Source organism: Hesperophylax consimilis, chromosome 26, assembly GCF_061612785.1.
Source record: "Hesperophylax consimilis isolate HC1 chromosome 26, BYU_Hcon_1.0, whole genome shotgun sequence".
Lineage (NCBI taxonomy): Eukaryota > Metazoa > Arthropoda > Insecta > Trichoptera > Limnephilidae > Hesperophylax > Hesperophylax consimilis.
The window spans coordinates 28,804,672-28,831,230 of record NC_142861.1 but is presented as its reverse complement, the minus strand read 5'-3'; the positions used below and the strand labels follow the sequence as shown (position 1 = coordinate 28,831,230).

The following is a 26,559-nucleotide window of genomic DNA, read 5'->3' as shown; positions in this document are numbered from 1 at the left end:
TCGCATCAACAAATGTAATATCTTTAGTAAAGAAGGATAATAGTAATTGTTTAATCATTTATAATGTACAGTATTTTTAATATTGTGTCATCTGCGTGCAAAATCATATCTTCTTAAATTGAAGCTTAATTTCTTTATGAAACTATGTGTATCATCACTCAAGTGCATAAATTGTTAACCTCGATACAGGTTTAGTCCCAGTGATGTTGATTTTTTGTGAAAAAATATAATTTATGTACAGTGAGGACTTGAGAAGTTATAAATATAAAAATATCTGAAATATTTTTCCTGGTAAGTATGATTTCTACATCCTAGAAAGAGCCTAGAAATTCGTATATAAGAACGGCGGTATAGAAATTACCCAATTATTATTTTTGACTTAGGGTAGCGAAGATCTGTTTTTACTCGACCTCTTTGCGTTTCGTCTGTCAGTAAATTTATTTGTTTGTTTCCGGTCAATCTTTTCAAGATGGTAGCCGTATTTAGTAGTATCTTTTCACTCCACCAGAGCGCATGAGCGACTTGATCTGCTGTCAAGTCGGAGTATTCAACTTTACGCGAAGTCTACTGCTCACAGAAATACTAGTTATTTTTAATGTTTGTAGGGTGTACAGCCTAACGACGTCATTATGATGTCAATATCATTTTCACAAGAGTCCAATTAAGAGAAATAATTAAACTCCCTTTAAAAAATATACCGTAGATATTTTTACATTCTCTTCCAATCTTTCCCACTATTTTGAAATCGATTTCCAAATAAATGATAGCTCGTGTAAACCCATAGACATGTTCCTTCATTTCTCGCGGTGTCTGAAGATTATTTGACGAGTTCTCAAATATTTGTAAAAAATAAAACAACTGCAATATAAAGATTTTTTTCTGTAAAAAATACATTTTTATAAAAAAAAATAGCTGACGAGTACCCGGTGTTGCTCGGGATTATGAATGGTTTGGAGTTAAGTTTTGAGGTTGTCAATTCTAGTGTACATGAAAACTGGCTCTATTTTTAAGGTGAAAATAACATTATTACAAAGACTTAAAATTTTTACTTTTTATGTTACTATTGAAAAAAACTAAATGTTATCTATTTTATTAAACTCTATATCTCATTCCAGTGCAGAGATAATGCGTGAAGTCTTCCTCGGGCGTCCCCGACTTCTTCCAACACTCAAACGTCTCTTTAAACATTCTTGGCACTAATAACAACAAACATTGAAATTTTCAGTAAAATCGGTCCAGGAGTTTTTGAGGCAATAGAGGAGAAACAAACATTCATTTTATACATACCTTTTTTTAATTTTATATTTACTCCACACAGGAGGCCCTGAAGAAAATAATTTCCCTCAGGGCCTATGTCATCTAGATAAGTTTTACATAAAAAATATAATTTTTCAATAAATTGGTGAATTCGCTGTTATTTCTGCATGTTTAACTCGATTTTCGCAAATGTGGTTATTTTGAATTATCATTATCATGCGTGTTATGTTATTTTTTCCAAAATTTGAAGATTCCAATATTTGAAAATTCCATTTACTAAAACAGTTTTCGAATTCAGACTAAAAAATGTTGAAAAATTTGAATTTAAATTTCGTATTTCAAAAGTTGAAATTTATCTCTTTTGCGGCGGTTGCGGTGTTCAGATAGCAATCCATTTTCCGAAATGGCAAATTTCATTTTGAAAGGTTTTTTATCTGATAGACAAAATCATTTTTGATGGAAATATGATCCACGCAGTCGATGCGCTTGGCTTATTCATTTTACAATAACAAGATTTGAATCTCGATTGTATGTAGTTTTTTGTATGTAGTGTGTCTAAATCCCATTCGTGCGATGCAACGTTTGCACTGTTGGTGTCTCGACTCTTCATCCGGACGGTTGATCCCCGGACACTTGATCCCTCGCACACTTGATCCCTGAAAAGTTGATACCTCGGACACTTGATCCCAAGGAAAATTTATTCCTCACATACTTTATCCCCGGACAGTTGATCCTGGGACAATTGATACCTCGGACACTTGATTTCGGACGGTTGATCCCTTGGACACTTGATCCCCAACTTGATCTTGAACTTGATCCCCAAAGGATTATTTATGTTTTTTATCCTCCTTAAACATATCGTATTGTTATATATCCTCCATAAAGGATATATAACAATACGATGTATAACAAAAGTCCTATATTTTATATATATACATCTACTATTCTTATATCCCCTGATTTTCACAGGAAGGTTCTAGAATAGAATAAGAAGTCAGGTAATTTTCTTGAATCATTTTTGGGAAACTATGCCGTAATGCGCTTGATTTTTCTTTAACCAAAGTTTCGAACAGCGTTGCAGTTTCCATAATCAGCGCTGACGTGATGTTATGGACACTACAACAAGGAAAAAGCGCTAAAGAAGGGAAAAAAAACACGGCACAATAATCAAACATGAAAGTTAAACATGATAATAATGTTGGCTATGAAAATCCAAATACAAATAATTTTGTTTAAACCGGTCTGTAAACCTGTAAATCCACCCCTGCTTTTGTCTAACTGCTAACGTCTTATATATTATTCAGGTTTCAATTAATAATTATTTCATAATTTTCACACTGTTCCGAAGTTCTTACTTTGTTCCCAGTTTGGAGGCTTACTCTCAATTTAAGGCTTTGTTCCAACCAACCCTTCGTGAGATTATTCCAATATATATAATAATTATAAAGGTATATGGGGTGAAAGTTAGAAGTGGTTACGGATGGGAGATTGTAAGATGAATTTGAATGGAGTGAAAATGTTAATGTTATCTCAATGTGAGATAATAATAATAATAATAGAAAATGAAGTTAAAATGGCGAAATTGAAGAGTCTACAAAAAAATTAGCAGGTAGAAAAACTATAACAGAAATCTAAAACTAGAAATTTTTTTCTGAATTAAATTATTTTTTGTTCTGTTGATAGACACTGTAGCGCTCTCCGAAACGTTGGTTAAATAAAAACGAAGGGCAACATGACATAATAACCCAAAAAATAATCACGATAATACTTTGGCGGTGAAAGTCTTAAATCATATTTGGAATGAAGGTTGGTTAAGTTTTTAGTTTAAATGTCAATTTCAACGACGACATAAAAAAACAAATATCGCTTATTTTATACATAATAGCTTTTGTCATCACTTTATCTTTCAATATAGCGCCGGTAATGGGGAAAGAAAGTTTTGTGAATACTGTCGCCAATAATGTAAAACAATAAAAGAACCATTTTACGGGGTTTAGGATTCAATAGTAAGTGCGTTGAACCCGATAAAAAAACGAAGTAAAGGACACCCGGGGGTAATCTAAGTTCCTTGGCTCGGCACCGGCTTGGTCTGTGAATGCTGGCGAGAAAGTAATTGAATCTCGCGAAGTGGTGAGAATAATTACTTACGTGCATGTAATGTAAAGTTGTACTCACTGTGTATGCACTTGGATCTATTAGAGATATATCTTAACTATCCCGCAGCCAAGTGGGGGAGTAGGTAGTACATAAAATTACTATCCTCCTTATATTAGCTTGAATACTTGATATATCATTTTAGTATTTAACGTATTTCTGCGTAAATACATAAGTTACCATTAATAATTCACTGAATGTTTGGGATTTTTATAGTTTAAAAGCATAAAATAGAAAAAGAGCAGTTTAAAGCAGTATTAATACATGTTAAATAATATATAATTTATCTACCATCTAATGAACGCTTTATGTTTATTAACTGAAAATAACAAACTTTATAATAATTATATTCTGTTTATCCAGACAAAGAAACCATCGGTTTCGAAATATGACAATGTTTTAAATAAATATCGGTGCTTAAAAAGTATTTTAAATTCATATTTAAATTAAAATGACGTCACAAAGTAATTTTACATTTTTATCGAAGAATAAAAAACTTTTAACCGACTATATAAATATTAACAATATGTTTCAAAATCAATCATCATCAGTTTCATGACCAAGAATAGACAAATAAACACATATGAAAGTCAAAGTAATAAATAATTCACTATTAAATTTTTATTGGAACAAATTATCATTAACTTTTGAAGGTTGTATCCATCAATGTAATATATCATTGAATAATACGATAATTCTAATGAATATAAACGAAACATGAAATTGAACAAGACACAGAAAATAAAAAAAAAGGTTCACAACTTGGAATCGAGCACAGAATCTCAGTATATAAATATAGGGTTTTCCAATAAGAGGTGATATTTTGAATAGCCCGCTATTTCGGTAGATGTTACTTTTGAAGCTGTCATTTTTTGACATTTGACGCCATTAATAAAAATGGAACGATACACGTTTCAAAAACGCATTGAAATTATTATAATTCACTTGAGTGAATCAAATTCAAATCATCTTGAGTGATGAGGCCCATTTCCACCTCGGTGGCTTCGTCAAAAGCAAAATTGTCGCATCTGGGGCTCGGAAAACCCAAGAGTTATTGTTGAAAAGCCTCTCTATCCTCAACGTGTGACTGTTTGGTGTGGTTTATGGTTCAGCGGAGTCATTGGACCATACTTTTTCGAAAATGAGGCTGGAGCAACAGTTACGGTGAATGGATTGCGCTATCGAGAGATGATTAATGATTTTTTATGGCCGGAATTGGATGGTATTGATCTGGACAAGGTTTACTAACAACAAGACGGCGCTACGTGCCACACAAGCAACGAAACCATTGATCTTTTACGATTGAATATCAAAATAACACCTCTTATTGGAAAACCCTGTAAAATCGTTATCCGAGACACTATCTAGGTTACAAACCAATTGCTTAAAAAATTTTGATTATTCAAAATGGTAGTTGACAAAAATATGGGAAATATTAGTTACAAAAAAATATGTTTAATTCTGTATTTGAAATACGAGATCAAAAAATCTGACGTTTAATAATTAGGTCCCAATGGTCGAGTGAATAAAGACGCTGTCCCGGTAAGAAGGAGAACTTGGCTTCGATTACTAGTTATGATCGTTATCTTTTTATTCGTCTTCTATTCTTCAATGATAAAAATAAATATTTAATCATTGAAGACAATGTTAGCGACTCTCAAACGAAAATTTGAAACAGAAAAATCGGAAATAAAATCGATAAAAAGAATTTTAGGTTCTATAAATTTGGCACATTATGACAAGCGGAAGCTCAAAACGTTTTTATATATTTGCCATTATGTGCCAAAAATCGCTCGAGTGGATATGAGTTAATTCAAATTTCTTATTGCTAAAGTTGCTTAGAGATAGAAGTTTTACTGTCTTAAGATGAATTAATATGTAAAGGATAGAAGAAGAGGAATATATGATAAGGATTAGGATACTATCAAAGCAAAAATCAACATACATCAACTGACGACGCCAAAATCCCACATTACACTTCTAAAGGCATTTCATGAAAAGGTGCCAGGAATTATTATTTATGCAGTGTTTATTTTCAGGCTCTCTGAAAAATCAAGAGGAAAGCAAATTTAATTTCCACTTCTCCACTGGGCTTGCTTAGTTAATTAAGCCAACTTATATATACCGGTAACCATCAAATAAAGATTACGTATTTAGTAGCAGTAACGGTTGGTGAAATTTACAGTACTATTTAGGTACTTTTCACAAGAAATTTACTACTTAGGTACCTACATAATATAAAAAATCTTAATCTATTAAACATTTTTTAGATTTTTTCATTTCAGTGCTGTATGATGATTCGCTTTTTTACATAAATTGGCACCTTATTAAATATAGAAGGTAGATAATAAGCGAATTTTCGTTGGCCGGATTTATTAGTAAGTTTTGGAATGGACATACCTTCATTTTGACTCAATCTTATGTTGTGTGTATGATCTACCTTTTCTTTATGTATGGAATCCAACAACAGGTTTTCGCATACAATTTAAACCATTATCCCTTTAACAGTAGATTATAATGTCAAGCCACAAAGATATAGCTTTCTTCGATAAAATAAGTTTTTTATGTCAATTATGTTGAGGACATTACGAATGTTTCTAAAACGTACAATTACCGGGTTAGTTTTTTTTGTTATGACGTATAAATACATAACGTATTGAGTTACTCTCGATGATTTTGTACAATTTTTCTACATTTTTGAATTACTTAATGATTGACTGCTGGGCGATATCCGATTAAAATGGTAGGCATAATAAAATGTAACTTATATCTAAGTTTTAGTGGAAAGGGCAAAAAAGCGTTGAGAGTCGCACCGTTCTGCGATATACGGGGAACCCTAGTAACCCCTTTTCTAGTGATATGTGATTTTTTATTCCACGACAGGTGATCCCCCTAAAGTTGTCCCACCGACAGTTGCCCCCCCCCCCCCCCCCCCGATAGTTGGTCCACCGATACTTGATTCCCCGGACAGTCGACACTCGGACAGTTGATCCCCTGGACGGTTGATGTCTCGGATAGTTGATCCCCCTAAAGATTATTTCATCTGTACATCCTCATCGGTAATGTAACCAAGTATGACATAATTATGTATGCCTTTTAAGGAAGTATTCTAAATTTGATTCACTTCATCCGTCCTGCATACTCTTTCGGAGAAACGGCATCATTATTATCAAAAATATTTGTATGGCAAATTTCCACTCAAGACGCCTACAATCATACATATTGACTTCTGTTGTACTGCCGTATAGCCTCTCTGCATGTATACTTTATCAATGAGGACTACAGAAGAAATAATACTTTAGGGGATCAACTGTCCGAAGAATCACCTAGCAGAGGGATCAACTGTCCGGTGGATCAACTGTCCGGTGGGTCAACTGTCCGGGGAATCAACTGTCCGGTGGGTCAACTGTCCGGTGGGTCAACTGTCCGGTGGGTCAACTGTCCGGGGAATCAACTGTCCGGTGGGTCAACTGTCCGGGGAATCAACTGTCCGGTGGGTCAACTGTCCGGGGAATCAACTGTCCGGTGGGTCAACTATCCAGGGAATCAACTGTCCGGTGGGTCAACTGTCCGGGGAATCAACTGTCCGGTGGGTCAACTGTCCGGGGAATCAACTGTCCGGTGGGTCAACTGTCCGGGAATCAACTGTCCGGTGGGTCAACTGTCCGAGGAATCAACTGTCCAGTGGGTCAACTGTCCGGTGGGTCAACTGTCCGGTGGGTCAACTGTCCGGAGGGTCAACTGTCCGGGGAATCAACTGTCCGGTGGGTCAACTGTCCGGGGAATCAACTGTCCGGTGGGTCAACTGTCCGGGGAATCAACTGTCCGGTGGGTCAACTGTCCGGTGGGTCAACTGTCCGGTGGGTCAACTGTCTGGGGAATCAACTGTCCGGTGGGTCAACTGTCCGAGGAATCAACTGTCCAATGGGTCAACTGTCCGGTGGGTCAACTGTCCGGTGGGTCAACTGTCCGGGGAATCAACTATCGGTGAACCAACTGTCTGGTCACTGTAATTTTTAAAGGGACGTAAAGGTTAATATCGACAATAAATAATAACCTATTTACATGCTATGAAGAATAAATCTCAATAGCAAGCAACGTCAGCCTGAATTCTCTTTGTAACGTATCTACTTAGATTCTGTCGGCTGCTGTTTGCTCTCTCCAATGTTTACTACTACAAGTCTACTATCTCTACAAGTCTACATGACATGCCTCTTTATTAAAACAATATATTAGTACCTGAGAAGCTTGTAAAGTGTGTGTGCTCAGAGTGTAGCCTGTCAAGACTACGGAGAGAGTTGCTCCAGTCTTTAGCGCGGATTGTAAGCTTTACAACTGGTGTTGTAAACCATTTTAGTTCTAAAACTTTCGGTGTGAAAATTAAGTTCCATGACAAAAAAAATAATTGAAGAAATTAAACAAACAACTCACCCAACCTAACCCAAACTAACCCAACCTAACCCAAACTAACCTAACCTGTAATCCATACCGTAATAAATGGATTTCATTATTTATTTATTCATTTATTTATTTATTCATTTTCGGGAAATCGACAGTTTGTATATAAGTTTTATATGGTAAAATAAAACCAATTATGGATTTCCTCCTTGTGGCTTTACCTCTACTGAGACAACATGATAAGGAATAAGTAAATTAAATTTAGATGAAAGGAATATGAATTAAAAAATTTATACAAAACAAAAGATTATATCAAACGAAAAATTTACAAAACAATACATTTATAGCCGTTATCAGCGTTATTTTTACGTAACGATTCTTATGATAATAAAAAACCAAAATCTTCCATGAAATTTTAAGACATTCGTAGGTAGGTAGGTACTTAAATACCTACCTACCTTGATTATATGGAATTATTCAATTTGTCCAATGAAACGTCACATCTCACTGACAATTATTATTTCAAACCTACCGTAAATAATGTACATTTCTTAATATATGTTGCGGGAATATTCCGGATAAAATTGATTGATTAACCCTTTGAGCGCCAACATATCCTTAATCCTTCAGGCTAATTTGTTCGCATTTGGGAACAGCACATATGGTCTCACCGAGATCGTTGTATCTCCCTTACTGTTGTGGTGAGAGATTTAAATGGTGTTATAAGAAGAAAAAAACACCACGCCTTATATTCAAGTTTAGAAGTTAACAACAATATAATTAAAATGTGTAACTTAATGAAACCAAAGGTTCCGACCGAAATTTGAAAAATTTATTAGACTTCGTGATTTTTTTTTGTTAGATGAAAAGACAAAAAAGGAGGTGATAAAAATGTTTTTAATACAGTTGTCTAATTAAATAAGTGTGTTTTTGTATGTTTTCGCTATCGGTAATTTTTGTTACAAAAAACGTAAGGTGAACTAGTTCATGTTTTTATGTTTAAAATTATATATTTAAAAACAAAAATATTTCTATCTAATAATAACAGCTTATTTATCACTTTTCAAAACAGTTTTGGGATACTTTCAGAAATATTAAATTTATTAGAAACAAGAAAGTTATTTTAAAAATAGAATCAGCTGGCGCACGGCGAAAATTTTGCGTCGGCGATCATAAAGTCAAATAGTAAATGAATATTGTAAAATGACATTATCTGTGTATTTTAAATATCTCCAAAAATGACGATGTTTCAGAGTGGTAAATGCTTTCAGTATCGCCCTGGTTAGAGACCACAAGATCAGAATCGAAAGATTGCTTGAAATAGCTTTAGCCATTTTGGGGACCAGATCTGAATAACCAAATACCTTCCCACTTCTCTCTTCACCATAAGCTTCCCCTCCTTAAATAATAATAATAATATTTGGATTATTTGTATAGCGCCGTTTTTGTGCAAAATCACCTCAAAGGCGCTGTAAAAATATATAATACATTTCTACAATGATCTACGTTATATATCTCCTATCTTATAATCTCCCATCCGAATTGCGCTGTATTACGAACCAACAAGAACAAATAAATAAAATCAAACTTTTTTCCAAAAAACCTTATATTAAAAAAATATATGTATATAGATATATATATTATATTTATATTTTACACATAACATCATATTATAACATTGAATCTAAGTAAGAATCGTGGCTCCCTTATCAGGCACAAGAGCTCCTCTTTTCTGATAAGATATACATGACCAATCATGTACCTAAATATTATATTTTCCAAAATATGTATGTATTAATGTAACTATGATCTATATTAAAATAATAAAAAAAAAATAATAAAAAAATATGGAGATAATATACAGTACAATACTTACCTGGTAGGTCGCTTGAGATTAACACTTAATTGACATTAACTAATTGTTTATTAGCGAAATTTAGATACAGGATATAGGACGTAATTGGAAAATTGGATATAACTGGACATTCTCTCAGGAATTGTTTATTTAATTTAAGGGTATGACAGCTAAAAAAGGTAAGTTTTTTTCCGGAGGGAGTTTATTCCAAGCCTTCGGCCCAGATACTCCGAAAGCGCGATCACCAAACTCAGTATTAGGCTTGCGCTTAGGTTCCATCAGTCTGCCTACAGCTGATGATGTTGCTGATCTAAGAGTTGACTGCCTCAGACCAATGTTTTCCGGGACGCATAGTTCAGAGAGGATGGGACCATTTCATTGACCATGGACCTTACTACGTACAAACCTCACCACATACTCAAATTGAGGATGTCATTGCAAAAAATAAAATACTCAAAATTCAACACATCATAAGTACCGTTATTTGTATAATAGCTATTTATGGCTCCGTAGTAATCATTCAAAAAGAAGAAGAAAATGGTTTTAACGGAATGAGTCATTAGTAATATCATAGGGAACGCGCAAATATTAAATAAGGATTTTAATTAACAGGCGTAAGCGAAAATATTTAATACAGCATGACTTGCTTAAAATAGAGCAAAAATCGCCATATAAATGTCTTAAGTAGCATCTAAATAAACATTGTGAGTTTCTTTAAACCAATAACACGTTAAATATGATGATTTGATGTTTTTTCAATAATTTTCGCAGCTTACTTTGAGATTTGTTCCATCGAAAGACTTTCATATAATTAGTTATTTGAACTCGGCTGATAAATACAGTTTATCTAAAAAAATAACATAATTTTTTTAAGAGTAACTTTATTTATGTGACACCGCACAAGAGCCCCAACTGCTCCCAACCGTTTGGAGCAAGTGAGAATGTGACATCCCTAATTGGGGTATGTTGTAAGGTTGAAGATAGCGGGGTGGGGAAGGAGAAGGTGGGAAGTACATGTAAATTAAGATCTGTTCACCAAACATGGCCAAAGTCATTACAAGCATCGTTTCAATTCTGAATCAGCAGGGCGATACTGAGAGTATCTTACGATCTGGAACGTGCCTCAAATATACTATATGTTATGTTATGTGAGTAATTTGTGAAATAACACAAATTTATCAAATAAAGTTAATTTGCGCATGCCAGAATTTGAAACCGCGACCACCCGCTTGCTAGTCCAGAGCCTTACCCCTCGGCCACGGAGGCCGTCAGTTAAAGTGATCAAGGAAATTTTGATATATTTCGGTAGAAATTCGGAATTTGAGTTCCTAATTTTTTTAAATTATTGTCTTTAACTCTTGGAACCATGTAGTACTCACTACTTTTTCTTTAATAAAAATTCAATAAAAACATAATTTATACCAATTTAAAACAGTAACACTCAATCTTTAATTACTAAACATTTTTATTAATTTAATATTTAATAGATTTAAAATAGTTATGACAGCTTTTATGAATCAATGTTGTAGAGCTTATCTGTCATACAACTTAACAAAGTAAAACAGTCTGTCAGTTTAGTGTTTGTACAGTCTTAACTAACAACCTCCTAATCCTTCAGCAATCCCCTTCACAGAATCTACGTAAGTTCATACGAAAGTCATGTATATTCAGATTTAATACATGTATATTAAGATAACGTACCGTGGTATAGTAAAATGTGGTGATTTTGTTCAGTTTTCAACTTTGTAACAACATTTTTTTTTCTAAATTTATTGCTCTTTACATATAATTTTTCGATAAACTGCAATTAAGCACAACGTGATGTTCAAATAATTTATTTTTATTTATTAATTTAAACGCCCTGATGGGCTTTTACACTATACATATTTTACATAATTTACTGCATAATACAGTGACAGCAGAAGGTTTTTATTTTTAAAACATCAACACAAAAATAACAATATTTTTTAAGTTCACAACATATCTACAAGAAAAAAAATAGCAATCGTTCTTTAAATATGCTACATAAAAATGTCATTCAGGTATCTCTTGAACACAGGCAAACTTTAATTAAATTTGTCGATATTTGAGATGAATTTATTTCCAAGTGTGTGAAAGCGAGAAATAGGTGCATGTATGTGATAGTTGGTACTAAAGTTATTGTTGCAGAATAATATATTTTGCCTAGTTGCTCGAGTAGGTACTCTGAAATCTATAAGTTGCAGGAGTTCACAACAGTCTAGTTTGGAGTTAATAATCTTAAATAAAAAAGTCAGGTCATTTATTTCTCTTGTTTTCTAGGGAATGTATTTTGTATTTAGTAAGAATGTATAGTTTTTGTGTTGAATAGGTATGTGTAATTTGAAGTTAATAAATCGTAAAATTTTTTGCTGCACACGTTCAATATTTTTATATGAATATGGTAGTATAGCAACAAATACACGATTTTTATTACCTCCAACGAGTCGAAATCTTTGATGGTTCTGATTATAAATCCCAGTGTCTTCATACCTTTGTCAGTTGTTTGTTGTATGTTACAAAATTTAATTTAGTGTCAAACATAATTCCAAGGTCCCGTTTTTGTTGACTGTTTCTAAGATTTCGCGTGCTATTGTGTATGTGAATAAAAGTGGTGTAAAGACCCCACTTTTATCAAACAAGGGTTCGAAAAAATGTTAATGTCTTACATTTTTCAATATTGAGGAATAAGTTGTTAGCTATACACCAATTATGTAATTTGCCGATTTTGGACTGTAAGATTAGGCAATCGCTTATATTAGATATTTTTTGTATACTTTGATGTCATTGGCAAAAAACAAAACTTCTACATCGTCAAAACAAATTATGATATCATTTATAAATAAAAGAAAGACAATGAGGCCGAGGTGACTCCTTTGCAGTATGCCACTAATATTTGAATAATATTATCATAAATATACATATTACCATTATTTACATTCATAATAATCTAAAATAATCTGCATTCTACATTGAATATTATAACAATTATTGATTGATATAATCGCCTAGTTTAAATTATATCTACTCGTAACTTATCTCTATAAATTATAAATAATCTCTACTCCTTTCAGCATATATCTGATTCTAGTTGGTAATTCGAAATATGAAGTATTACTTGGCAACAAGTTGAATATTACATATCCTCTAGGGTTACATGGTCGTATTTATTGATAAAATTTGGTACAAGCGTGCCTTCATTATTTGTGAATCTAGTATTGTGTTCATATTCATGATAATATTTTTTTTATAAATTCGTTCATTTTTATTGCACATATCTACAATCGAAATATGTATATCTAAAAAAATAACCAAATTCAATTTTGTATTTAAGTAGTTTGTAGTTCATATATATTTTTTTAATAATATTCGTAACATTTTATGCAAGGAAGCGACTGTCCCACTAGGAAAGTTTCCCGTTTTAGGACAGTCAAATTAACAGGTTTCAAATTATCCTACGGAATACAGGATTTAAGGATAGAGAAAATTAGTAAAAGTGAAGATACATTAAAGGTGTTGTGATAAATAATTATCAGATTACATTTTTTAGTAATATTTCGGAATCAGTCCCATATGCATATTCATATTTTGAGGAATGAATAATTAAATTAATTAATTGACCCTATTCAAAATGAACACCCATCGCTCAATATAAATGAAACGAAACTATCAAAATCTTTGAAGATTTTACAAAACGTATTTACATTTCTCTCTGCCTGAAAATGTATTAAAAATATAAAGAATATATAAATCAAAAAGTATTGACAATTCAACAGACAATATATTGGAATATAACTACATAGAAACCAATTAATTTTATATTACTTATTGTCGAAACGTCATTGCATCAACGCTGTCAAAAAAAATCATCAACAATCAAAATAAGCGAGTTATTTCTGAGTAGCAGCGAGTATTTCTGAAGATATCCGCGATGATAAAAGTCACCCCACTATTCAAAAGTCACCCCGTATTACGGTATAATACGGTAGCTGCCATGTAAGGGATGAAGGTTGTATGTTGCCCCTATCAGGGTAGTTGGGTAGGTAAGGGGCGGGGTGGGTCGATAAACCCGTTTCTGAAGAAAGGCGTATTTGAAGCCTACGTGGAATTGAACCTTTATTTTTTTCACAGATGTAGGTATTTAAATATTTGATTAGAAAGATGTGGAATTCTGAAAACTACATAAAAACAATAAGCGAAATAATGTTTTTATCAGGAGGATTATATAGATACAGAATTATAATATCGAAATGATGGCCTCCAACGTCCAGTGGTTACGATCCTTGGCTAGGCATCCGGATGTCGCGGGTTCGAATTCCGACGTACGTAAAAAAATTGAAAAAGTGTATTTGTGACACTTATGAGTGGTAGATACTTTCAATATCACCTTTGTAAGAGACCACCTTTCAGGACCGAAACATTGCTTGATTGCCTTTAGGTGCTTCCTCATCTTCCTCTTACCTATCTCCTTCCTCTCGCCACTACCTTCAGCCCCACAACATACCCCAATTAACGATGCCATATTCTCAGTGGCTTCAGATGATTGGTAGCAGTCGGGGCTCTTAGACAATAGAACAAAACAATAAACATAACATCATTCAAATAATTTTTGATTCAAATAAATAAATAACTTTTATGCGCTATACAAATCATCCAAATAGTATTTATGGTTTATGTTATTATTATTAAAAAGCAATTAAAGCGTATTGTAGGCGTATTCGTGTGCTTACCTTCACCTACCTGGGGCCAACGAGTTCAGAGGTCTTATTTAAATAGGTGACACCAGTTTTATTTCAAATCGGTAAATCACACTTCTATACAAAATATGTTCAGCGCAACTGAATTAAAAATCAATGCGTTTACAATTTTGCAACAGAGGCCGATTAATTTACAATAAAATAATACTGATTAATTTTACAATGGCTGCATTGTTTCTGATATTTACCAAACAATTTGGCGATTATTAATAAATATTCAAATGGTATCAAAATAAATTTGCATTAGATTTTTTTTTATGTGAGACCGCACAAGAGTCCCAACTGCTCCCAACCATCTGAAGTCGGTGAGACTATAGCATCCCCAAATAGGGAATATTGTGAGTCTGAAGGTAGTGGAGAGGGGAAAGAGATAGGAAAAAGGAATGAGAGGAAGTACCTGGCTATTCAGATCTGGTCACTAAATACGGCTAAATCCATTGTAAACAAAGTTTCATTTCTAAATCGTGGTCTTTCACCAGAGCGTTACTGAGAGTATTTTCCACTCTGGAACGTTCCACAATATACGATATATTATTTTAAGTGAGTAAATTGTGAAATAACACAAATCAATCAAATAAATTACATACGCACGTGACTTCCAGCTTGCTAGCCGAGAGCTTTACCCTTCGACTACGTTATATCAGTCGATGAAAAATGTCAAAACATTTATTTCAGAGGGCTTAAAATAATGATAATTTAATGAAAAAGCAAATCCATTCATTTTATTAAAATAATATCTAAAAAACTTACACAAATGGTTTTAACGTATATTTAACGAACATTATTAGGGTTCGCCAATCAGTTAAAAACAGGAATATCGATTATAAACGATTATATATAACGATTATTATGATTAATTTCATTGAATAGATAATACACACTAATATGTAGTTTTGTGAACAGTAGACCTCAAGTCCAAAAAATTATGTTTCTAATTTTCTCTTAGAAATAAAAAACCAAAATTTCCTCTGAAATTTTAAGAAATTCGTAGGTGGGAACTTAAATAACTGCCTACCGGGTTATAAACCTAATATTTTATGTTAAAAAAATATTTCAAAATTTTATAATTTTATTAATTTTATCAAACTTTCTTTAGGCAGATAGGTACCGTAGTATTGATTTACTTGAACCGGAAAAGAACACACAAAAAAATTACAAACGAAATGCTAAACGGTCTAGTTAAAACAACCAGAAACACCTTCCATGTAGGTTTGAATGGAAACCCTAACCTAACCTAACCCAGTAAGCACGTGCCCTGTATCACTTGCTCTGCCTGACATTGCCATTATATTTGATCGAAGTAAACATTTCATAATTATGATAGAACGAATTTTGGTAAACTTGTCGAATTCCACTGCAAGGCTCTTTCAAAAAACAACACTTCATTTTAACTTCTCTATCTAATGTTTACAAGTATTTAAGTTTTTAAGGGGTTTACGTCGTAAAATAGGTTTTTAGGGTGTTAGTTTGGGTTATTTTAATAATTTATGCACATTTCCTAACATTTAAACTTAACTTTGAGATTTTTTATTTATTTGAAATACATACATATGATAGATTTACAGAAGAAAAACATATGGTTCTAAAAACTAATTACAATAATATGTTTTCTTTTTAACGTAACTACCCAATTCAATAGAGAAAAACGTTTCTCGAGTTTGAATTGGGGAGTAGTGCCATTACAGTGTACATAGGGTAAAGAAAAGAAAGAAAGTTTTTTATTTATAAAGTATAAAATAAACATAATTTATATAGAATGATAACAAAAGTATAGATAATGAAAATAGCCTAATATAGCAGTTACTAAATTAAATACACAGTAAATGTAAATAAATTTAAGATTTATTGTTATTTTACTACATCCACATGATGTAGTAAAATGAAAATAATATTATTATTTTAGGATTAATAACACTGGCCAACACATTTTTTGTCCCTTTAACGAAAGTAGCCAAATCTAACAGGAAATTTCACGCTGATTTCAGATATGTGATTAGTTTTTTTCTATCACGTCAGGTTTTTATGGGTTTTAAGTTTTACTAAAATGTGTATTAATTCATATTTATTCGTGAGTTATCATTGATTTTTTGATTTTTTGACCATCCATTCCACTTGGTCATGCTGCAAACATGAAAGAGAACTATGACAACAAGCTGCTGTTAACAAAAAATAAATATGTAAAATACAAATGGAAAATATGTGGTGATCTAAAAATAATAGGGCTCCTGCTAGGACTGCAAGCGGGATACACAAAGTATTGTTGTTTTCTGTGCGAGTGGGACAGCAGAGACAGGAAAAACCATTATGCCAAGAAGGACTGGCCTACTAGAAAGCACCTTAAACCTGGCACGAATAATGTTCAACATGCTCCCTTAGTAAAATCTAAAGATATCTTACTTATACCCTTCCACGTTAAATTGGGTTTGATGAATTTTTTTGTAAAAGGCTTGTCTAAGGATGGAAATGGCATGATTTACTCAAAGCAAAAGTTTCCTAAGTTCAGCGAGGCAAAAATTAAAGAAGGAATATTCGTGGGACCACAAATAAGGGAGATCTTGACTGATCCGAATTTTATAACAGTGTTGAGACCAGTCGAGCTAGCCGCTTGGTCAGCCTTCAAGAATGTTGTCGAGAACTTTCTTGGAACTCATAAAAGTGAAGACCATATCAGCATTGTGTCTGAAATGTTCATGGCCTATAAAAATATGGGATGTAACACGTCACTAAAAATACACTTCCTTCACTCTCATTTGAATTTTTTCCCTGAAAATATGGGAGATGTCAGTGGGGAGCACGGCGAACGATTTCACCAGGACATTGCGGCTATGGAAAAGTGATACCAAGGAAAGTGGAGTCCATCTATGCTAGCAGACTATTGCTGGACCCTGCAGAGAGACTCTCAAGATACTCACAAGCGCAAATCAGGAGCAGAAAAATTCAAATCGAATTAGTTTTGAAATTTTGTTAGTTAAGTACCCGTCATACTATGGAAGAATTATGTAAAAAAACTTTGTTAAATAATAAAAAAACCTGACCTATCAATTATTTTTCTTGATTCATTTCGTGTTTATGGATACTAAATACATATAAAAAAAATTAGCTATGCTTAAGGGACTGCACTAAAAAAAATAAATGTCGACCAGTGTAATCAGGTGGTAGGTGGTAAGTACATGGATTTATTCTATTCAGTTGGAATAAAGCAGAGCTGATAATATTGCAAGAGAAGGTACATAATAAATTAAATAAATGGAACTTTAATGCATCTTTTACCATCTCCCACCACATAAATAGTTATTCTTGTAGTAATTAAAATGAAACCAAAAAACAAACTATTATTTATTTTTTGCGTATTAACAATGCAGCGAAATTTGATGTGGAAGTTTTTATGTGAAAATTTAAACAAGGAATATGATCAGACTTTTGTGTTGTGGTTGTGAAATTAATTATGTTTTTTCTGTTTGTTTCAGATTAACGAATCAAAATCACAACATATCCAGGAAATCAATAAACGTGAGTTTCAATTCAAATAATTTTCATAAGAATAATCAAACTACAATATTTTGCAATCGTAGATTTTAAAGCTTTTTTGAATGATTGTGTACAAAATAAAACGCTATGATATTTATCAAATGAACAGACAAAAACTTAATAAAATAATATTACTTTACTGGAGCGAACTTCGACTTCTTGTTCGTAGCTTAGTCGTTACCTACTCAGGCCTCTACCATATTTTGACAGAAGGTAGGAGTATTTCCGCTATGCAATAAAATCCAAATAAATTGAATATTATTGAACGTATCCGAAAACTGCTTTTGAAAGGTGATAAAGTACGCTTCCAAATTTCAGTATTTTTAAATATATATAGGTAATTGCTTTTTTTGATATATTCAAATTTTGATTGTTAAAATATAAAAAAATTAAAAATTGCTCTTCTTACGTTTTTTGTAACTAAAATTACTGATAAGATAAAAATTTATAAAAAAACATGCGCATTTTATTAGACTTATGTATTACAAACGTTACTGTCACCTCACTCTTTGTAGTTTCATAAAAAAATCACGAAATTTCAAAATATTTTTTTCAAATTGGGTTTGGAATCTTTGGTTTCATAAAAGTGCAATTTCTTATAGAGCGGGGTATTTTTTCTTTTTAACACCGTTAGATCATATTTTTTACCACGACAGTAATTGAGATACAACGATTCCTATGAGACCATGTTAGTTGTTCCCGAAAGCGAACAAATTATCCTAAAAGGTTAAATAAACCGAAAAATTATATTAAATTTAAAAATATTCAACAAGCAACTTTATGTGAATTAATAAGGTAAAACTTATCAAAAAGTTTCAAGAAATTTGCACAGATTCTTCTAGCAACGTCACTTTGGTAACTAAATGCATTCAGTGTCATGTAAATTGATTTAATAAATCCACCTTTCTATTAATTGACATTGACACAAAGCAGAAAATGCAGGGTCTTAATGGAAATATCTGGAAATTATTTGGAGTTAAAATGTTAGTAAAATCTTGGGCCCCTAGTGAAATTTCTGATATTTTATTTTTCGTAATAAAATATTAAAAATCTTTATGTATTGGACAGGTAGGGTCGAGGTGAGGAGTTGAGCGGTTACTCGGATGTGTGATCGGTTACTCGGCTGAGTGATTGGTTACTCGACTGAGTGATCGGTTACCCGGCTGAGTGATCGGTTACTCGGCTGAGTGATCGGTTATTCGGCTGAGTGATCGGTTACTTGGCTGAGTGATCAGTAACGAAATGTGAAAAAAACTATGCAAAAAAATGTATTTAACATTTGAATCACAAATAAAAAGCTAGATACAAGACACAGGGAGTCCAGAAATAGATTATATACTGATACCAAATACAGACTGAAACCGAAATCACTCACCTGAACAAAAAAACATCACGTAATATATATAGGCTATCCGGAGGTAAAGTGCGCTAACTTCGGGAGGTGATTCTGCATAATGATAAATATAAAAATAATTTTGATATTACAACTTTTTTTCTTTTTCCCATAAAAAAAACAATTTTTATCTAAAAACTACTTTAAAACGTTGGAAATTCAAAAGAAGTTGTTATTCTCTTTTACTTGTACTATCATGTAAAATCACCCCCGAAGTTAGCGCACTTTACCCTATAAAGGATAGCCTGTATTTTGTAATTTTTTTGATACAGTTGATTGGTTTCGGTTTCAGTCTGTATTTGACTGTATTTCCGAAAAAATACTATTATAGGTAACTATTATTACTTCATTATTATCTATACTACTAAATTTTAATTATATGTATAGAAAACCTCAACACGGATCACAGATCCCAGTCAGGATTTCATTACCCCTATTTGTTACAAAAAATTAAGATAATAAAACCCAAATTATTATTATTTAGTGTACAATATTTTTTGCATGAAATAGAAATAAAAATATATCGGTGAAAAAACTGGCCCTGAGAGGATTAAGTTAAATTCTGTGTTAGAAAGAGAAATTTCTGCTTTTCTGGTTGCTAATAATAATTTGTGGGAGAAATATCTTTAGCATTATTCCAGTCCGTATTTTCTAAAAATACCTTGTTTATGTAATGTGGAATTTGAAATCTTTCCAGAATCTCGCCGATAAACGTAAGCATGTTTCAAATGGAGAAATCTTTCCGAGATACAGAATATACAGGATTAATAAACGACAACGTAGCTTCGCGATTTAGATGGATATATCTGGATATTGATATTTCAAACTATCTGAAATTTCTTATTTTTCTATTAATGTTTTGGAATTTCGACTCGGGTAGTGGTTTGTTACGCACATATTTCTCACTTGGAAACAAATTCACCTCAAATATCGACATAAATATGTAATACAAGTTCACCTGAATGATATTTTTATGTAGCATAATATTATTATTTAAAAGCAATTGAATATATTTTTCATTGGTAAAATATAAATTATGAGCCATTGTTATTTTTTTTTATAATCTACAATTTAAACTGGATTTTATTTTTTATTTCTTTTATTATATTTTTAAATAAATTTAAATGCAACTTTATATCTACCACAGGCCAAGTTCATTTTTCAAAGCTTTTTTGTTTATTTTTGAAAGCCAAACATCATAAAACGTTTGTTGTCTCCGTGTTATGTTTATAACTAATTAAATAGGTCTCACGGTTAATTATGCAGTCTCTGTAAGCTGACAACACAACAACATTAACTGGTGCCAACCGGATATGATTTGAGATTTTCATGATATAAATTATATCATGAAAATCTTAAATAATGTCATTATTAGTATTACCGTGATTAATATTTGGTTTTTTATGCCGTGTTGCGCTTCCTCCTTCTTTAGTCAACGTTTTGTACACTGTAACGCTTTTCATTGGCTAAAAACATAGAGGGAAGCATAACACGGCATAATGACCCACGAAAATTAATCACGATAGAACCAACCAGTTCAGTATTGAGGTTTTTTATAGGTTTTCGCCTATTAATGACAAAAACCTTGATAATAATGCTTTGCGTATAAAATGATAAGGCAAGAACCCAAACACAAAAAGCTTACACGGAGAAAAATGAGTATTGCTAATTTATTAAGAATCTCGTCAAATTAGCGGTAATCCGGTTAAAAATGAATTTGCAGGCTTCTGAAATGAATTAACAGGTTTCCTGATAAACACGGAACACTTCCATTTGCCATGATAATATATCATATTTGACGAAATGTGAAAATACGTATTCTGACATGGTGATAATAAATTCGTAATTTATTAAAAGTTTATTATGAATCACACTCATGGGAAAAGGTCTACAAAAACACAGAAGCAGGGATGACTGAAATAAATAAATGGCTAATGAATAATCTTCTTACACTCAACATTTCTAAAACAAAATACTTGACTTTTAGTTAAACAAAAGCTGGTCAGCCAGATAGTCGCCCACAATTACATCTTCACCCCTGCACCAATACTTCCACAAATAACACACGCTGTACTTGTGACAAAATAGATTATGCGGATAATATCAAATATCTCGGCTTAACTGTTGACCATAATCTAAAATGGGATCTCCAAATTAACCTAATAAAAAAAATCCGGAAACTATCATACATCTTCAAAACAATACGAAATATTATGTCATTAAATCAGCTAAAAAAATTATACTTTGCACTTTGTCAAAGTATTCTAATGTATGATATTTCAGTATGGGGAGTAGCAGCAGACACTCATCTCAAATCCCTTAAAATTAATCATAAATCAATAATTCGAATTATGTTTAGAAAGCCTTATCAACATCCGACAGAACAGCTAATGATTGAAAATAAGTTATTAGACATAAATAAACTCTTCATAAAGAAGATCATCTACAAAAACTGCATAAAAAAATTAGCACATCACATAACTCACTCGAAAAACACGAGAGCAATTACACACAAACAATTACAAATACCGTATATCAAATCAAACTTCGCTTAAAGACATGAATCTTACCTGGCTCCTCACATATTCAACATGTTCCTAACCCAAACTAAAACTCACGTCTTACCAGATAATTTGAATTGGGTGTTCAAAAGATTTGTAAACTGGTTGATGGTAAAACATATAGTACTACACTTATTTTTCTATTTTTATATTACTCATTTTTTTTCTTCTATTTTTTCTTATTATTTTTATTTTACAATTTTTTACTAAACATTTGGTTTATATATAAATTGTTAATTACCAGCCTCAGAACAGACCATGTCTAGTGAGGAGGGTAATGAAAAAAAAAACATCTGTACAGAACCAACCTTAAATAAACGCCCGGGTTGCCGGCACTGAAACTGAAAACTGAAATCCTAGGAAGTCATTCATCCACAAGACCAATAATTTCGTCTTTAACCGGATTACCGATAAATTTAAGAGATTCTTAATAGTAATACATTTTTTTCTCCGTGTACATTGTAAGATTTTTTTATACTCTTTCTCCTTTAACGACATCAACAAAGTATTAGTAACGTAATATACAAAAGGGAAACAAACCATGTTTATATTTGCGTATAAACTTGTACCTACCGAACATTAAGCAGAAAAATAAGAAATCGTAAAAGCAAATCGCCTGTGGCGCAACGACTCTTTGTTTTCATTGACAACCATTACGCATTTCCAACGGCCCCGTTAACGGAATTTTCCAAACTTATTTTTTTATGATTTTACTCTGACGTCATCTGTTGTTCTCTGACGTCACGTGTCTTCAATTAAGTCCTAAATCCTGTATCTAAATTTCGCCAATAAACAATTAGATAATGTTAATTAAGTGTTAATCTCAAGTGACCTATCAGGTAAGTATTGAACTGTATATTTTCTCCATAAATAGTTAAGTAATAACATAGACCACTGTACAAATGTATTATCAGTTTGTACAGCGCCCTTGAGGTGTTTTTGCACAAAAACGACGCTATACAAGTCATCCAAGTATTATTATTATTATTATTCGTCTTGGCGTGTTCAAATAATGAATAGGTGGGCAACGCAAAAGGTTGCTTGAAATGGCACCTTTCCCTCCTTAGTACCTCCAGCCTCACAATATACTCCAATTGGAGATGCCATAGTCTCATTGGCTCCAGACGGTTGGGAGCAGCTGGAACTCTTGTGCGGTATTCACATAAAAAATAATGACATCGTCAATCAATCACAATAAAAGTCCAAGTATTTTGTTGAAGCTGGAGTTACAACAACTTTGATAACTGCATTTTTTACAGCAATGAAAATTAGTGAAGAAAATGTAAAATAATAATTGCTTAGCAAGTGTATGCTGGTTCATAAAAATAAACAAACATTTTTTTCATCTCGTATTGTACCTACATAGAACGTAAATTCATCGTGATACTCGGATTTTGATTTCTCCTTGATTTTTGATTTTGTAAGTACTTCATTTTAAATAAATGGGGAAAACCAATGATTCACAACAAACAAATAAAAAATTGTCCCCTTGTAGAAAATCCATTGTTTTGTTAATATAGTCAACTTTATCCATGATGATAACACTTTTACCTTTATCTGCCTTTGTAACAACCAGATTTTTTTCTCTCACCATTTTAGAAATATTCTTATCAATTTTTATGTCAGTATTTGAAATTATATTCTTTTCCCGATTTGGAACTGTTTTTTTTGTTGTTAATGTTTTTTATCCCTTCAGCACATTTATATCCCTTCATTATTTTTATCCCTTCAGCACATAACATAGGACGGTTGTGGTTTCGAATGATTGTTGACAGAATCGATTCCTTGTTCGATGACGTTTCGAAACGATTGTCTCGGGCCGTGTGATGATTTATAACAGAATCGAAATATTTCAGTGGTCGAAAAGATTGAGTAAATCATCGATGAATCATCGATTATACCCATCGCTAATCTGCGGTGGAGTTAGTTGATGCTTCAAAAGGAAAATAATTATGAAAATAAATCTAGGCTTATCTGTGTTTTGTGCCATGTAAAATGTGCTTACTTTGCACAGAACACAAGTAACAGCACCGCATAAAAACTTCTGTAAGATCTAAGCCATTGTTTGTTAAACTTTTTACCAAGAAATCACCGAGCTAGGGACTGTGAGGGATCTTGCAATTTTGCAAATAATGGTGCTTATTCGTTATCTCTTTCTTTCTTTCACGTAGTTTTTAGGTGTGAGAAGAGGGCGGATGATAAAGGAGCGAGTAAGAAAGCTTCTTTATAGTAGAATTAGCTGAAATTCCCGGAGATGCCCGGACTTTACGCAGAGTTTTTCAAAATTTATTTTGAACTTTATTTGTGCGAAATTTTATCAATAAGTATCGAAATTCTGCTTTAAGGGGTAGAGATGGTTTTTCGACAACTTTTTTTCTCTTTCGTATTTCTTTTTTTTGAGGTTTAACGGTGAAAATCCTCTTGCTTTAAAGGACAAGTGTGCAAAATTTCATCGATCTCGGAATAAAACTGTAGGTTGTTCAAAATCGAATCCAAACCAGTACACTCTTCTGTTTATATACGAGTAGATAGATTAAATATGATTTAAGATTTTCACAGCCAAAAGTATTTTTGTTATTTGTTTTTGGGGTATTATGCCGTGTTGCGCTATTTATCAAATAACACATCTGCCCTGATGATGGACACTGCAATGCTGTCCAAAACGTTGGCTAAAGAAGGAGTTAGCGCAACTCGGCATAATACCCCAAAAACAAATAACAAAAAAAAAGAGTAGATAGATTGATAAATCCATCGGAGTCGACCTGGTAAAAGAACAACATTAGGCATCGAAAAGTTGTTTTTAATCGCTTTTGCCGTGTTTTGGTGACTAGATTTGAATAGCCCGGTAATACCTTCTTTTTTATTATCCATCTACTTTCCCCCCAATACCTTCTGCCTAATAACACACCCCAATCGGGGAATCCGTAGTCTCACTGACTTCAGATTGTCGGAAGCTGTTATAGTCAAATACGAAATTTTTTATTTCAAATTACCATTAGTAAGTTTAATTTTACATGTTGATTTTTTTTTAAAGTCACAGGGAGGAAATCAATGAAAGGTTTATTTTTGCGATTAGCTACACGTGTACACACTGATGAAACGTTAACTGTCGATATTCAGAATGAAAAAAATAATTTAAAAAAAGAATGACAAAAAATAACATTTTCGCAGCGTTAACGATGTTTGTTTAAAAAATACTGGTTTAATTTATTAAATACAAACTCGTACGCACGCCGCTGGTTTAACATGTTGTTGTGAATTATTATTTTTAGTGCAATGTCCTGCCTTGATTCAAAATCAGAAAACGTTATTTCATACCCAAGGACTGCCTTGGAGAGCTTCAGAAAGGAACTGTAGGTAGCATATTGGGCCTATGGCCTGATCATGATTTATCAAAGCCATCTTGGTGTCAATAACAGTAAGTTGGTACGTTTAGAAAATGTGAAAAAATATTCACTTCTCGATACAAAACTATCATCAAACATAATATCCATATTATTCCAAACAAAAGTAGAGGAAATAATAAAAAAAAAACGATGACTTTAAATAAGTGTCAGTCGATCTGTGGGGAATTATGCGCAATCAATGGTCAGTGAAAACTTTAAAGGAGTGAGCTTTGGAATCATGAAATTTACACCGATTTTTCAATCTTAAAATGCCACTGAACCATTTCAGCTCTCAACCGCAACCTTACCAACAATGAAATTTTGTTTTTATCCATATAATTTGATTTGCAGGACGCCTTTTTTCAGTATTTTTTGTAAATTTAATATCAACACCAATAACACGGTTAGAAATGTGATACATTTTAAAGACACCCAATCTTATTTGGTTATACAGGGTTTTCCAATAAGATGTGTTGTTTTGATTTTTTCCCGTAAAATATCAATGGTTTCGTTGTTTGTGTGGCATGTAGCGCCTTTTTGTTGAAATTAAACGTTTTCCAGATCAATACCATCCAATTCCGTCCACAAAAAATCATTAATCATCTTTCGATAGCGCAATCCATTCACCGTAACTGTTGCTCCAGCCTCATTTTCGAAAAAGTAAGGTTCAATAACTCCGTCGGACCATAAACTGCACCAAATAGTCACACGTTGAAGATAAAAAGGTTTTTAAACAATAATTCTTGGGTTTTCCGAGCCCCAGATGCGACAATTTTGCTTGTTGACGAAGCCACCGAGGTGGAAATGGGCCTCGTCACTCAAGATGATTTGCATTTGATTCACTCAAGTGAATTTTGATAATTTCAATGCATTGTTGAAGCGTGTATCGTTCCATTTTTATTAATGGCGTAGTTTCTACTTATGAAATCTCAAAAAATGACAGCTTCGAAAGTAACATCTACCGAAATAGCGGGTTATTCAAAATAACACCTCTTATTGGAAAACCCTATAAATTACAAACCAGCTTTTTATGCACAAACTAAAAAGTGCTGCCCTACAAATGCCATTAAATTATTGGACGCCACTGATTTTAAATAGAAATGGTACGCCCTTGTTCAATTTACCTAATTTAATGATTTATAAAAATTTCTGCCCACAAACATTTTCCGCAGAGCTGGCAGGATGTTAACGTCGCGAAACAAAAGGACAAACAAACATTTACATATTACAGCACATTCAATGAAGGCGTTGG

The 26,559-nt window shown here is 32.7% G+C and overlaps 1 protein-coding gene and 1 long non-coding RNA gene across 3 annotated transcripts in view; one reads left to right on the top strand and one right to left on the bottom strand.

Annotated features, from left to right (window-relative positions):
- The window catches only part of LOC149411387 (uncharacterized), a 710,246-nt gene that overhangs the window by 375,766 nt on the left and 307,921 nt on the right, over nt 1-26,559 (bottom strand). The window lies entirely within an intron of this gene.
- The window catches only part of LOC149411389 (uncharacterized), a 418,027-nt gene that overhangs the window by 241,092 nt on the left and 150,376 nt on the right, over nt 1-26,559 (top strand). For both annotated transcript variants that reach the window (XR_016304884.1, XR_016304885.1), the window contains one exon: nt 17,907-17,949. This is a non-coding gene — a long non-coding RNA (uncharacterized LOC149411389). The remainder of the gene's footprint in view (nt 1-17,906; nt 17,950-26,559) is intronic.